This window comes from Taudactylus pleione, unplaced genomic scaffold, assembly GCF_031769625.1.
Source record: "Taudactylus pleione unplaced genomic scaffold, aTauple2 ptg000952l, whole genome shotgun sequence".
NCBI classification, from domain to species: domain Eukaryota; kingdom Metazoa; phylum Chordata; class Amphibia; order Anura; family Myobatrachidae; genus Taudactylus; species Taudactylus pleione.
Window position 1 is genome coordinate 269467 of NW_028285353.1, and position 14238 is coordinate 283704.

At 47.3% G+C, this 14238-nt stretch overlaps 1 protein-coding gene across 1 annotated transcript in view; it reads right to left on the bottom strand.

Annotated features, from left to right (window-relative positions):
- Window positions 1–13287, bottom strand: part of LOC148473237 (dual specificity tyrosine-phosphorylation-regulated kinase 1B-like) — a 143643-nt gene extending 130356 nt beyond the window's left edge. The window contains exon 1 of the mRNA XM_088459919.1: window positions 13049–13287. The gene's annotated coding sequence lies outside the window, so the exon portion shown is untranslated. The remainder of the gene's footprint in view (window positions 1–13048) is intronic.
- Between the last annotated feature and the right edge of the window lie 951 nt (window positions 13288–14238).

Consider the following 14238-nt stretch of genomic DNA (forward strand, 5'->3'; position numbering starts at 1 on the left):
CAGCCTATACATAATTTTATACAACCACTTTTTAGAGATGTATAGTATATACTACGGGCGGTATTCAATTGTTATAGCGCGCCCGATCTCCCATCTAAAGTGATGGGAGATCGCTGGGCGCTAATCAATTGTTAGATTTTCGCGCTGATCGCGCCCATAGTGGTAGGGTTTAGCTGCATAAAAACGGCTACCCCCGACCAAAGTGCTGAGCACGATTGCGAAAAGTGCCATTTGGGCGCCCAAACATGTCACTTTTCGCCCATTTCAGCTTGCACCCCCTGGGAGGTGCGAGCTGAAATAATGCGCCGACAGCTGATCATATCCAACAGGAGCAACAATTGAATAGCTCCTGACAGGCGTGTAGTGGGGCAAAACAATTGAATACCACCCTATATGAACAGCCACCATGATTCCGACTTGTGCCATGCAACTAAATAACCACTGCTGCAGTGCCATGCATCTATATAACCACTGCTGCAGTGCCATGCATCTATATAACCACTGCTGCAGTGCCATGCATCTATATAACCACTGCTGCAGTGCCATGCATCTATATAACCACTGCTGCAGTGCCATGCAACTATATAACCACTGCTGCAGTGCCATGCAACTATATAACCACTGCTGCAGTGCCATGCAACTATATAACCACTGCTGCAGTGCCATGCAACTATATAACCACTGCTGCAGTGCCATGCATCTATATAACCACTGCTGCAGTGCCATGTAAGGATATTTAAAGTAAATTCCCACTACTTCAGCCTCTATATAAGCATTTCTGAATCTGTAATACATGCTCCCCCGTAATATACATTGGGATTGTTTTGGGTAATCTCTATTAGCTGGTCACATTTCCATCTTTGAAAAGCCTTTACATCAGATATGGTCATTGGGCAAAATTCAATTCAACACGAATTGAATAGTGCCGGGAAGGAGCTCCCAAAGCTATTCAATTTATGTCGGAGAATGCCCGTTCTCGCGCTTTAAACATGGTGTTTAGTCGCGAGGACTGGCATTCTCCGACTAAACTGCCCGGCGCGATGTTGTTTCCGCAGAGCTAATGGCAGAAAATGGTATCGCGGCTGTAGTTTTGTCGGATTTGCTTAGAAATCCTTAGTCGGGCTTAACAGCGCGCTGAATTGTATAACACTGGGAGCTCCCCCCCCCCGGTTTACCAATGTTATACTGGCTGACAGATGTTTATATAACAAGGCTGTCTGGGAACCAGACTGCTGATAGCTACACTTGGCTGCATGGATACCAGCAAGCCATACACTCCAATACAGCTATGAAATATGGGTATTGGGGAAAGGGCTCAATTTCTGGCAAACACAGAGGAAATATAAACCAAGTTGATGTTTTCTCTGTACATAAGTTAGAAGCTCAGTTATACTATAGTTAGAAACATAGAATGTGACGGCAGATAAGCCCATCTAGTATGCCCCTTTTCATTTATCCTTTTCTTCTTCATATTTTAGGGGGACTGATCACCCCTATACCTGGTGCGGTCACTATTTTTGTGGGCTGAATTGCCAATTATGTGAATTTAATAGGAATTTGCAACCTCTGTTTATTGCTATTACTAGTTCCAAGAGAAATGATAGATTGGTTCAGTATATTCCATCTTTGTCAGCCATAGACCAGATCACTGTACTTGTCTGGCAGCTGGATCATGAAGAAAGCAATCAATGCTATTGTATGTATATTTCTATCTGACATATCAAATAATTGTTGTTTGTGGACAGCCCAATAAGCAAACCAGTGCAAAACACTGAGGGCCAAATGTAATATTAATAGGGTGAGAGTATGTGAGAGGTTAGCAGTAATCTCTCACATTGGTCGACTTTTATCTTCTACATGGGAAAACATCTGGATGAGAGTGTAAATCGGGAGGTTTTTTTAGTCTAAAACATGAGAGTTTGCATTTTACATTACAGTTGTAAACTCCATCAAGAGAGTTGCAACACTCACAAAAAAGTTACTTAGCGTCAATGACCTTCGTACCTGGAGTAAGGCAATAAGACCACCATAATACACGCGGAGCACCTATCACTGCCAATTCCTGGTGGAGCTTATTACTCCCATAGGAGACAATTTACAAATGGGTGGAACACGTTCACAGAGCTTAAGTTTAAAATAAGTCACCACGTAACCAGTTACTACAAAACAATACATCATGGTTATTTACAAGTCAAAACATCAGTTCAGCTGTAGACAGGGAAGCTGCCACTTACTACTCAACGTTACTGAGATTCCTGCTTATGTATTTGGTGTACTGTAAAGCCGCTTATCCACTACACGATATTGCTCCATGAGCGATATTGTGTAGTGTGTCTCCGGCAGTGGTGTGCTCAATGTCATTAACGACATATCGTTCAATGGCGTCACCCTGCTCATCCCCATACTTACAGAACCTGACAATATCGTCAGGTTGCCCCACAAGTACAGGTGATGAGTGATGTCGCCAACAACCAGTGGGAGAGCGCATCGCTGGTCGTTGACTGCATATCCACTGGCCGATATAATGAGCAATTGAATGATAACTATATTTTTATATCGTTCATTTTATTGGCTAGTTGATACGCGGCTTAACTTCTAAGCCCATTTTCCAGTACGGCAGCTCACAGTAAGGGGGCGATTCAATGGTTTGTAGTTCCCCTGTAACCTGCAGGGAGCTATTCAATTCTTTGCACAGCCAGCCCCCTACTCCTGTGATTAGCCACATTAAGCAGCCTCTCCCATGCTGAGTGCCAGCACTCGTGACCACGCCTAATGCCTTACTTCAGGATAAGTGCGGCCTCAGGGCTGCTCGCACAAACAATTGAATAGCTCCAGTGCAGTACAGATGGGAGCTACTGGACCTACAAACAAATGAATCAGCCCCTAAGCATGTAAGCAGGAAGGCTAGGAGTATGTAATGCTTTCCACAAAACGGTATACACCAAACTGGGTACTCAAGGACCCCTAACAGTTCATGTTTTCCAGATCCCTTAACTGGTGCACAGGTGTATTCATTACTAATGGACACATTTTAATAGATCCACAGGTGGTCTGGAAAACATGGACTGTTATGGGTCCTTTGAGGACCAAGTTGGGCCGCCACTGGTATACACACATTTTGTGCAAAAGAGAAGGCAGGATAAGGGGGTGTGGGGGGATATATAAACAGATGCATCCACACCGCTTATCAGATACAAGCTAAATAAAAGGAAAATCACAAAGAGAGGTTTATATATTTGGCAGCGTTATAACCTTGTTATCCATCTCGCCACGTGCTATGGTCATCTATGATCGTCCATATTAGGCTCATAGTGGCACTGCACAGCATACTCACCTACTATCCATAGCTTATGATATTAGTACCAGTTTCATTATCATTCCCTTTAGGCTTAGCGGCCCACTAGAACGCAGCATTGTGCAATTCAGAAAACAAGATTGGATTGAACTTTTGTACATTTTAGGACTTCAAGACATTTAACTTTGCAAACTGAGTATTAATATTAAATAGTCATAACATAAACGTGCAATAAAAAAATCCTACAATGTCACAAATATACTTTAATTAAATGTAACCTCTACATCAAACATGGCAACTAATGTAGCAGAATAATACTGACGGTAGTGAGTATCTGCAATGGTTATCCTGACATTTATTCCCCACAGGTTTGTCACTGTTGTTACATAACATATATTGCATTTATTGCTCCTTTCCATAGTGGACAGAAAGGAGTGAAAACAGCCAGTAGGAAGAATACATAGAGAATATGGATGATTACAGGTAATGCATGCTGTATCCCGTGTTTAGTTATTTGTAGCAGCAGCCATGACTAGAACGCACGCCTCTCCACACTGCAGCACTCATCCCATATACATCACAAACATGCACAAGTACTAAAGGATGTATGAATCCCAAGGTGTGTGCAGAGTACCTGACAGCCGCAGGTCACTAGTCCACTCCGCACTAACTGCCATTGGAGAGGGGATGATGCATGTGCCAGGCTTTCTGTATTAGCATTAGTACTCTCCTTCCTGACACATCCCACCATCTAACAACACTAAGGACCTTTTCTGGGGTCTGAGTGAGTGCAGAAGACCCCTCTCCCTTCCATTTACTGACGGTACAGAGGATTCTGCAAGCAAAGGTACTGAGTTAAAAAATAAACAAAAAACATCATGGCAGCCTTCATGTAGTTAGAAGTCTCTTCTATAATTAGATTTGAAGAAGGGGGTTGGAGGGGCCACAATTTTATATATATGCCATGTTAAGACCATTATATTTTCACATGTAATTTTCCAAGGCGGTGAAAATGCTCCCTGTGAATGCAAACTGCTGATCTAAGTGTTATCAATCAGCCTTTTGTAAGTAGCACTGAACATAAGGGCAGAGATGTTCCCGTGCATGCCTCTGCAGACTCACCTCTAACATTTCCTCTGCTATGGCAACAGGCTCTCTATTGGCTCACACAAATGCTACTTCCAGCCAATCCCGGGAGCGGCTCTGCGGCGATGCATGTTGCTAGGTTATATATGATGCAGTGAATGATTATGCCCAAACAAAGAGAGAAACCGGAGCAGTTCAGGCACTCCAAAAATACCCCTCTTTTCACAGCCACTGCTCCTTCCAGGAACATGCAGATATAAATAACGCACTGCAGTTACCAATCCCCATCCGTAACCAACATCCAAAGGAATCAGATGGGCTCCGGGTGCCGGCAGCCAGAAATCCGACACTGGCACCTTGCCACTTTACACAGGCATGTAAGAAATATAGTAAAAAAAATGCAGATGAAATGTCCCCCCTCCCCTTGCCAGAAACCAGGACGAGCACGTGGACTGTAACTTACTGCAAGACGCACTGCAACTACATCTAATCCACGCAACAGTCTGCAGCAGCGCTCTCCTCCTTAACACATTCACTGCCACACTGCACAGCGCTGGCAATTCCCTAGTAACAGCAATCTCATCCCCTCACACACAGTACATCCCAACCATGCCAGTTACACATTCAGAATTAGCACTTATTGTGCAGCACAACTAATTCTCATTCTAATACAGCGATCACCACAAAACACATGCATGGAAATGGGGGTCTCTGAAGACCTACATCCCTAGATTGTACGGCATGATCAGATGTGCTGGATCCCAGCCCTGCCGCTATACAAGTCCTAAGCAGATGGCATGGTCCTGTATGCAGGGGGAGGCTCCCATGGTCGCACTGGCTCAGTCCTTAGGACAGAAAGGATGGAATCTAAGGTCATGGAGGGTTCAATGTTCCTTCATTTAACTCTGCTTAATATAATGCAGATAGAAACATGTATCTGGTTATTTAGTACATAAAGTCTGTGCTATAGATGTACTGGGGACAGTCAGAATAAGTCTCCACCCAGATGGACAATGTTTGTGGGAAAGTATTTTAAGAGTTTTGACGCCTCAGATAAGCCCCTAGAACACATGAATGGGATTACACACACATATACAATGTGCAGAGAGCGTAACTGGGTGATCCTGGATAAGGAATAAATACAATCTGTATTATTAAGGCAATCTGCATGCATGTGTGTTAAGTATAAGTAAAATAACACTTCCTCTAGATCACCAGGCGTCCCAGACACAAGTACATTTCAAGGATTAAGCTCCCAAGTTCCAAATAAATTATCTAAGAGGGGAGATGAGCAGCTCCCAGGCAAATGCCTGATACCCTCCCTATGCACCCTGGAATCACACGCCCATATCTCCAGGACCCTCTGTACGCCAGTCATTATAGCATCCTGCTAGGTGAGCCCTGAGCACAGCTACACTGTGGGCTTCTGCCAGCGTATGGACTGGGCACAATCAGAACTGTACAGGAGCAGGTACATACTCAAGGCCTGAAAATTAAGCTACATAGATTAAACATAACCAGTACGTAGTACAGCAAGTGTTCCTGGTATGGGTCATGCCCGCCTGGGGAACCATTAGCTGTTATTATGGTAGTCCCATTAGGCACGAAGGGTGATTGAATGCGACCATCACACAAACAAATAGCTCCCGGTCACCTTAGATGGGAACTACAGGAGCGACAAACAATTGAATTGCCTCCAATAAAATAATGGCTTGGTATTCATGGGTGATCTGGATATTCAGGGTACCCAGTTGGAGAAAGTCTGAACGTTACCATACTAAATGCAGAGGATGTGAATATATCAATTACTACAACAATATGCAACTTTAACCCGAGCTGACTAAGAAACAAATTGCTGAAACTGGTATAATGGTGACAATGCTGCTGCTTATGCATCAAACTGACCTATTTATTAGGCAGATAATTCCTAGGATGTGTGAGGAGGCGGTAAGTGACATAACACACAGGTGGTCTGTAGCCGACACATGGCAATACACAAAGATACATCACACACAGTACTATATAAATAACTGATAATAATAATACTATCAGATTCTGCTGCATTTTACAATTGGGAATTCCATATATATGGGAATTCAGCAATGTTTACCAGCCAGCATTTGTATTATCCTCAAAATATTCTATGGGCTCCATTCAATTGCCGGGAGAGAGCTCCTGGAGCCATTCAATTCTGCGCACTGTTAGGTCAGAGAATGCCCGTTTTCCCGCCCCTCGCGCCTTAAACAGGGTGTTTAGTCGTGAGAACGGGCATTCTCCAACTAAACTTCCCGGCGCGGAGCTGTTACCGCCACACTAAGGGCAAAAAACAGCATTGCGCCTATACTTTTGTCGGATTTCTGCCCGCACACCTGGAGGGGTGCGAGAAGAAATCCTTAACAGCACGCAGAATTGAGAAGCTCCGGGAGCTCCCTCCCATCGCTATTTAATTTGCAGTCAATTGAATCGAGCCCTATGAACCTCTGTTCATGGCAAACCAACCACCACAACTTAGGTGTTAACATTCTAATAATACTTGAATGCAATTGTGTGAAGTATAAAGAGTAATGAAGTACTCTTCCCCTCCCCCCCCCCCCCCCATCAGCAGACACAGGGTCTGATTCAGACCCGTTAGCTAGCAAGCGATCGCTCGTAGCAAGCAATGTTTTGCAATGTGCGCATGCATCGCAGTGCACAAACTAGTGCGAGCGATCGGGAGGTACTCGCTCGCCCAGCATAGACAGCCCAGCTGAATGAGTGACAGAAGAGGTCATTTGTGGGTGGTAACAGGGGCTGGACATTATAAACGGGGGAGTGGAGGTGCGAACGCAGGCGTGCATGAGAATTTTAACGCCATTTCAGAGGCGTGCATAATTAAAAACCAGAGTCATAGTACACGTCACCTGGTTGAATTATATATTGAAGTGCTCGCAGTGCTTGCGGCCAGGTATAGTCAACCTCAAGCGCTGCAAGCACATCCGATGGTGCTCGATGTACCAATGCTTCATGCACTTCCAGGAAATGACATGCACAAGTGGGCGTCTTATGAATGGCTGGTGGGCGTCTGCATACACAAAGTGATCGCACGCCAAGACATAGTGGGTGTGCTAATGCCTTGCCGTGCGATTGCCTGCCTTGCTGGGCGTGCGCTGGATTTGCATTCGCTGGGAGGAAACGGCTATAAATCAGGCCCACAATTTGCACATAGCACCAGGCACAAGACGAGAGTGCCATTATAAAAGAATGAATGTCAGCTAAGCAGGCGGTCATAGCTGTCACTTTGCACCCTGTGTGAATCCATTAATTAGCAGTTTGCACGGTTACCAAGATGGCTGTAAGTCAAATATGAAGGGTGTGATTAAATTATTTTTGCACGTCAAATCACACCTTATTCTCCATATAAACACAGATAGGGCAATATTCAATTGGGTTTTTTTCGCAATTGTCGCACCCAAATAGACCAGGATTAGCTGCGTAAAACAGCTAAACCCGTGTAAAGTTCTGGTTAGCACATTCAAACACCAGTTTGGGCGTCTAAAACCAGGACTTTTCACAGCTTCCTGCTCGCCACCTCAGAAAGGTGCGAGCAGAAAAGTGTGTGCCCAAACAGGGCAGCAATTGCATTGCTCCGTCGGGCGCCCATTACTCAGTCGCAATTGAAAACAATTAAATCGCCCTCTGAGGGCTCGATTCAATTCAACGCGAATTGAATAGCGCAGGGAGGGAGCTCCCGTTGCTATTCAATTCAGTGTGCCGTTAACCCCGACTAAGGATTTCTTCTCGCATCCTTCCTGGGGTGCGAGCAGAAATCCTACAAAACCCCTGGCTCAATGCTGTTTTCTGCTCTTAGTGCCGCGGAAACAGAATCGCGCCGAGCAGTTTAGTCAGAAAATGCCCGTTCCCTCGACTAAACACCTATCGGCGCTTTTCAATTCGCATTGAATTGAATCGAGCCCTAAGAATCAGGTTTCTGTAGAGGAATGATGGCAACTAAAAAAAAAAGGTTGATGCTTTCTACTAAAACTAAATGCCAAACAGATTGTAAGCCCCCATGCGCTGACAGCGGTCAGTGTAATATGTCTTACTGACTACTCACAACCAATTAAGGGGACTATGTACTAAAGGTACCCACACACTAGGCGATATTTTACACGATCAGCCTGATTCCAACGCATCGGAACGACAGAACGTGTAAAATATGTCCTAATCATTAGTGCCCACTCACGATCAAGATGCTGATGCACGTACCCGCTGGTCGTACATCGCAGCTTCAGATCTTGCCTGCTGCAGGGAAGATCTGACAATCTCAGTCAGGATGCACTGGAATAGTGAGAATGCACGATAGATCGTGGGCCCATTTGAATAGCTTTTAACACCAAATCGTGCCCACAACTGCTGGGGGAGAAATCTGACACGATATCGGCCAGATCGCTTAGTGTGTGGGCACCTTAAGCCTTGAAGAGAGATATAAAGTGAACAGAGATAAAGTACCAACCAATCAGCTTCTAAGTCATTTTTCAAACACAGCCTGTAAAGTGACAGGAGCCGATTATCTGGTACTTTATCTCTCTCCAAGGCTTAGTACATAGACCCCTATATGCAGTATGCCCGTCATATTTCACATATTGATTGCCGGCAAAACTGGTGATGAGAATGTAAAGCATAAATATGCACAATACTGCTCTCTGGGCATTGGACAAAAGTCAGAAAGTAATAGTTGTGCTTCTGTAAAGGCAAGTTACTAAAATTATTGATTAAGATGTCCCAAAATATAAAATTTTCCTGCCAAATATACATAAAAGAACAGCCAATGTAATAGACAAAGAATGGCATGTACAATTACCAATGAGAGACTCATTTTATCACATCTATATACAGGGGGGCGATTCAACTCTTCTATCGGGCACCTTAACTAATGGGCGCCCGACAGATCATCCATTAAACTTATTTATCGGGTGCCCATTAGTTAAGGTGCCCGTTAAAGAATTGAATCGCCCCCCAGGTGTCTTATGTGCACTACAATAACTAATATAGCAGCTCCTAACTTTTCTGATCTCACCACTAGCCCGGCATCTAGATTTCTCAGCGCATTGTCCATTCTCGGGCTGACCTAGTAATTATCAAATAAGCATAGCCTGCCTCCCAAGCAAGTATCATCGCATACACACTAAATGATAAGTTGGACAATATGAACAATATCATTATCATTCATCACGTTCAATATTGCCCAGTGTGTATGCAGGACATCGTTAGCAATGTCTTTCATCGCCTGTACTTCCAGGGTAACCTGATGATATGTCAGGTTCTGCAAGTACGGGGGTGAGGGAGGGTGCCGTCACTGAACGATATCATTAACAATATCATTCAGTGCAGGGAAAACACTTAACGAAATGCTCCATGAGCGATATCGTTAAGTGTGTATGCGGCTTAAAGCTAGCTGCACACTAGAGCAATGGTCCTACCAATTGGATAAACAGTACGATTTTACTGCTAGCGTTCGCTCCTGATGTCAGCGTTGCACACTGGATATACTGGCAGAGAAAGCTCCAGATACCAGCACTACACACTAAGCGAGGTTTTCTTATAGTCTGCCCATTTCCTGGCACATCGATCATTAACGGTAGTGAATTTGCACATTTATTTATTAACAGTTATTTATATAGCGCACACATATTCCGCAGCTCTTTACAGAGAATATTTTACCATTCACATCAGTCCCTGCCGCAGTGGAGCTTACACTCTATATTCCCTATGACATGTACAAGCACATACACACTATGGGCAATTTTTTGTGGGGAGCCAAATAACCTACCAGTATATTTTTGGAGTATGGGAGGAACTGGAGTACCCGGAGGATAACCACGCAATCATAGGGAGAATATACAGACTTTGCACAGTTAGGGTCATAGTGGGAATCAAACCCATGACCTCAGTGCTGTGAGGCATTAACTCCAACCATTACACCATCTTGTACGCCCCCCACGAAGATGTTGGGGCACTTGGAGGAAATATGGTCATATTATGGTAAATGCTCATACAATACATGATATTCTGGCTAACAGATCAGGAAATCTGAACGAGTGGATAATCGGAGCAGAGAATCCTGTTTTATCAGTGTTTCTGCAAATCCATCATGCCTACACATTACACAGAAAATCGGACCGATCAGCCAACAATAGACTGATCGGCCCAATAATTGTATAGTGTGTACCCAGCTTTACATGTAGACTTTAGCAAGACACAGGAATATCAGATAGAGTACACTAGCTATTTGCCCAATACATATACTGATTTCCACTTTCATTCATTATTTAATCTTCCCCTTATCTAACTAATTTGTGAACAGTCTTATGCAAGATTTTATAATAATATATTTCTAATATAAGGATCTACATGTATACAATAAAACCAGAACACTGCTATGTCATTGGAGAGTCAATTCACTAACTATCTTCCTATTCACCACTGTGCTGGTTTATAAAGGAAAACAGCCAGAATTTAGTGTACCACACTACATGTACACTGCAATCCACACATGTACAGTGGTATATATATATAGCATCTCCCAAATTGTAACATACTCCTAAGTGTCACGTTGAAATGTAAATAAATGAATACATATGACAGGTGAGCTTAGTGATACTACTGTCAACCAAATACAGGCGGAACAAAATTAAAAAAAGAACATTTTGTTTATGCTGCATAGTTACCAAACGGAACTTGTGTCTTTACAGCCCCAATACCATTTGTCAGCATCTATACTAAATTCTATCTTTCCTTCTGCTAATTTACAAACAAGGATATTTTCTTTTCCCAGAATCTGCCAGAAATGAAGGAGTTATGCAGTTAACAGCTAGGAGCTCTAAGGGCACTGAACTACCTATACACACAGCAGGAAAGTGAATTCATCATGAACAAATTGTTTCACGCCACATACAAAAAAAAAAAGTCAATGTAAATTTAGCATACAAACCAAACATGTAAGTCACATCACCATGAATCCTACAATTTTAATTCTTAAAAATACTAGCAATTAAAATCAATTTACTACAGACGCTGAGGACAACACAAACACCAATATATTTATACACTTCCTTATAACATTTAAGAAAGTAATTTGACTGAAATAAAACAATGGTCACATAGGTCTGCAAAGAAAATCTATTCTCATTACATTCGGAATGTTATACTGTATACATAATAAAAGGCCTTCATTCATATATGGAGACATACACCGGGCTGATTGTAGCAAAGCCTCCTCTGCAGATGAGACCAGCTCCTACCAACACTGCCAGGATAGGGGAGCCCTCCTGTGATATACCCCACCCAGGACTGCCAGGGAGGGCACAAATGGGGACACACAGGGTGGGGGGGGGACACTCAGGGGGGCACACAGGGTGGGGGGGGACACTCAGGGGGGCACACAGGGTGGGGGGGGGACACAGGGTGGGCACACAGGGGGAACACACACTCACTCAGGGGGGCACACCGGGAGGGGGAGGGACGCCCAGGGGGACGCACCGGGGGGGGAGGGACGCCCAGGGGGGCGCACGGGGGGGGGGGGGGAGAGGGACGCACAGGGGGGCGCACAGGGTGGGGGACGCCCAGGGGGGCGCACAGGGTGGGGGGGGGAGGGACGCCCAGGGGGGCGCACAGGGTGGGGGGGGGGAAGCCCAGGGGGGCGCACAGGGTGGAGGGGGACGCCCAGGGGGGCGCACAGGGTGGAGGGGGACGCCCAGGGGGGCACACAGGGTGGAGGGGGACGCCCAGGGGGGCACACAGGGTGGAGGGGGACGCTCAGGGGGCACACAGGGTGGAGGGGGACGCTCAGGGGGCACACAGGGTGGAGGGGGACGCTCAGGGGGCACACAGGGTGGAGGGGGACGCTCAGGGGGCACACAGGGTGGAGGGGGACGCTCAGGGGGCACACAGGGTGGAGGGGGACGCTCAGGGGGCACACAGGGTGGAGGGGGACGCTCAGGGGGCACACAGGGTGGAGGGGGACGCTCAGGGGGCACACAGGGTGGAGGGGGACGCTCAGGGGGCACACAGGGTGGAGGGGGACGCTCAGGGGGCACACAGGGTGGAGGGGGACGCTCAGGGGGCACACAGGGTGGAGGGGGACGCTCAGGGGGCACACAGGGTGGAGGGGGACGCTCAGGGGGCACACAGGGTGGAGGGGGACGCTCAGGGGGCACACAGGGTGGAGGGGGACGCTCAGGGGGCACACAGGGTGGAGGGGGACGCTCAGGGGGCACACAGGGTGGAGGGGGACGCTCAGGGGGCACACAGGGTGGAGGGGGACGCTCAGGGGGCACACAGGGTGGAGGGGGACGCTCAGGGGGCACACAGGGTGGAGGGGGACGCTCAGGGGGCACACAGGGTGGAGGGGGACGCTCAGGGGGCACACAGGGTGGAGGGGGACGCTCAGGGGGCACACAGGGTGGAGGGGGACGCTCAGGGGGCACACAGGGTGGAGGGGGACGCTCAGGGGGCACACAGGGTGGACAGAGCAGCCCTTCAGCTCAGCAGTAAGCGGGAGGTCCCGGGGAGAGAGCACCCCCTCAGGTGCCGGTGATGTGTCAGTGAGGGGCCCTGGCAGGTGACTGAGGAGAAAGGCCGCACCTGAAGCCCCGGCATCTCCTGTCAGCCCGTCCACCGTTCTCTCACCTCAGGCGCAGCGGCAGGTTCTCCTCGGGCGGACGCACATCCTGACAGGCTCCGGGGCTCTGCAGAGGAGGCCGGAGCGGATGGGCTCGGCCGGCGCTCGCAGCCTTCTTCCCCGGGGTGCGGCCAGCAGGCGGGGGGCAGTGACGGCTCGGAGCCTCCGCCGCGCACTCCGGCTCCGGCACTGAGAGTTTTTTTCCCAGTAATGCAACACAAAATGGCTGCGAAAACAAACCGACGCAACAGCCGCTGAGGAGAAATCACGTGAGCGCGCATGCGCAGAGCCCGCTGAGCGGCCGGAGCCCCGCCGCCCCCGCTCTGCCAGCAGCTCCTGCGTCAACGCCCCGCCCCCTGTCCACACGCCCCGCCCATGCTGCTGGTGAGTGTAGGATCCCTGCTGACCTCTTACTCAGTGCTCTTGCAGACTGCATTTTTATACACACCTGTAGTATACAGTATATAGATATTCATAGCACATCACTGAGGTCATGAGTTCAATTCCCAGTCATGGCCTTCTGTGTGGAGTTTGTATATTCTCCCTGTGTTTGTGTTGGTTACCTCCTGGTCTTCGGTTGGCAATGCACTGGAGAGGGGTGTACAGCCAACTGGGCAAGGGGCTGCTTCAGCACTTGTGTCACAGTGGCCACACACACCACTATACAGTCGCCGTAATTACCTCCTCATCATGTGCCAAGAAGACTTCCCAAGTTTACCTCAGACCTCTAATATGCTACTATGACTTCTCTCTGCTATATAATGCCCTAAGATTCTGTGGTCTCTGACCTCCCTAGAATGCCACTCTGACCTCCCTAGTATGCCACTCTGACCTCCCTAGTATGCCACTCTGACCTCCCTAGTATGCCACTCTGACCTCCCTAGTATGTCACTCTGACCTCCCTAGTATGCCACTCATGACGTCCCTAGTATGCCACTCTGACCTCCCTAGCACGTCACTCTGACCTCCCTAGAATGCCACTCTGACCTCCCTAGCACGTCACTCTGACCTCCCTAGTATGCCACTCTCACCTCCCTCAGACGTCACTCTGACCTAGCTAATACGCCACTCTGACCTCCCTAGTATGCCACTCTGACCTCCCTAATACGCCACTCTGACCTCCCTAGTACGTAACTGTGACCTCCCTAGTACGCCATTCTGACCTCCCTAGTACGCCTCTCTGACCTCCCTAGTATGC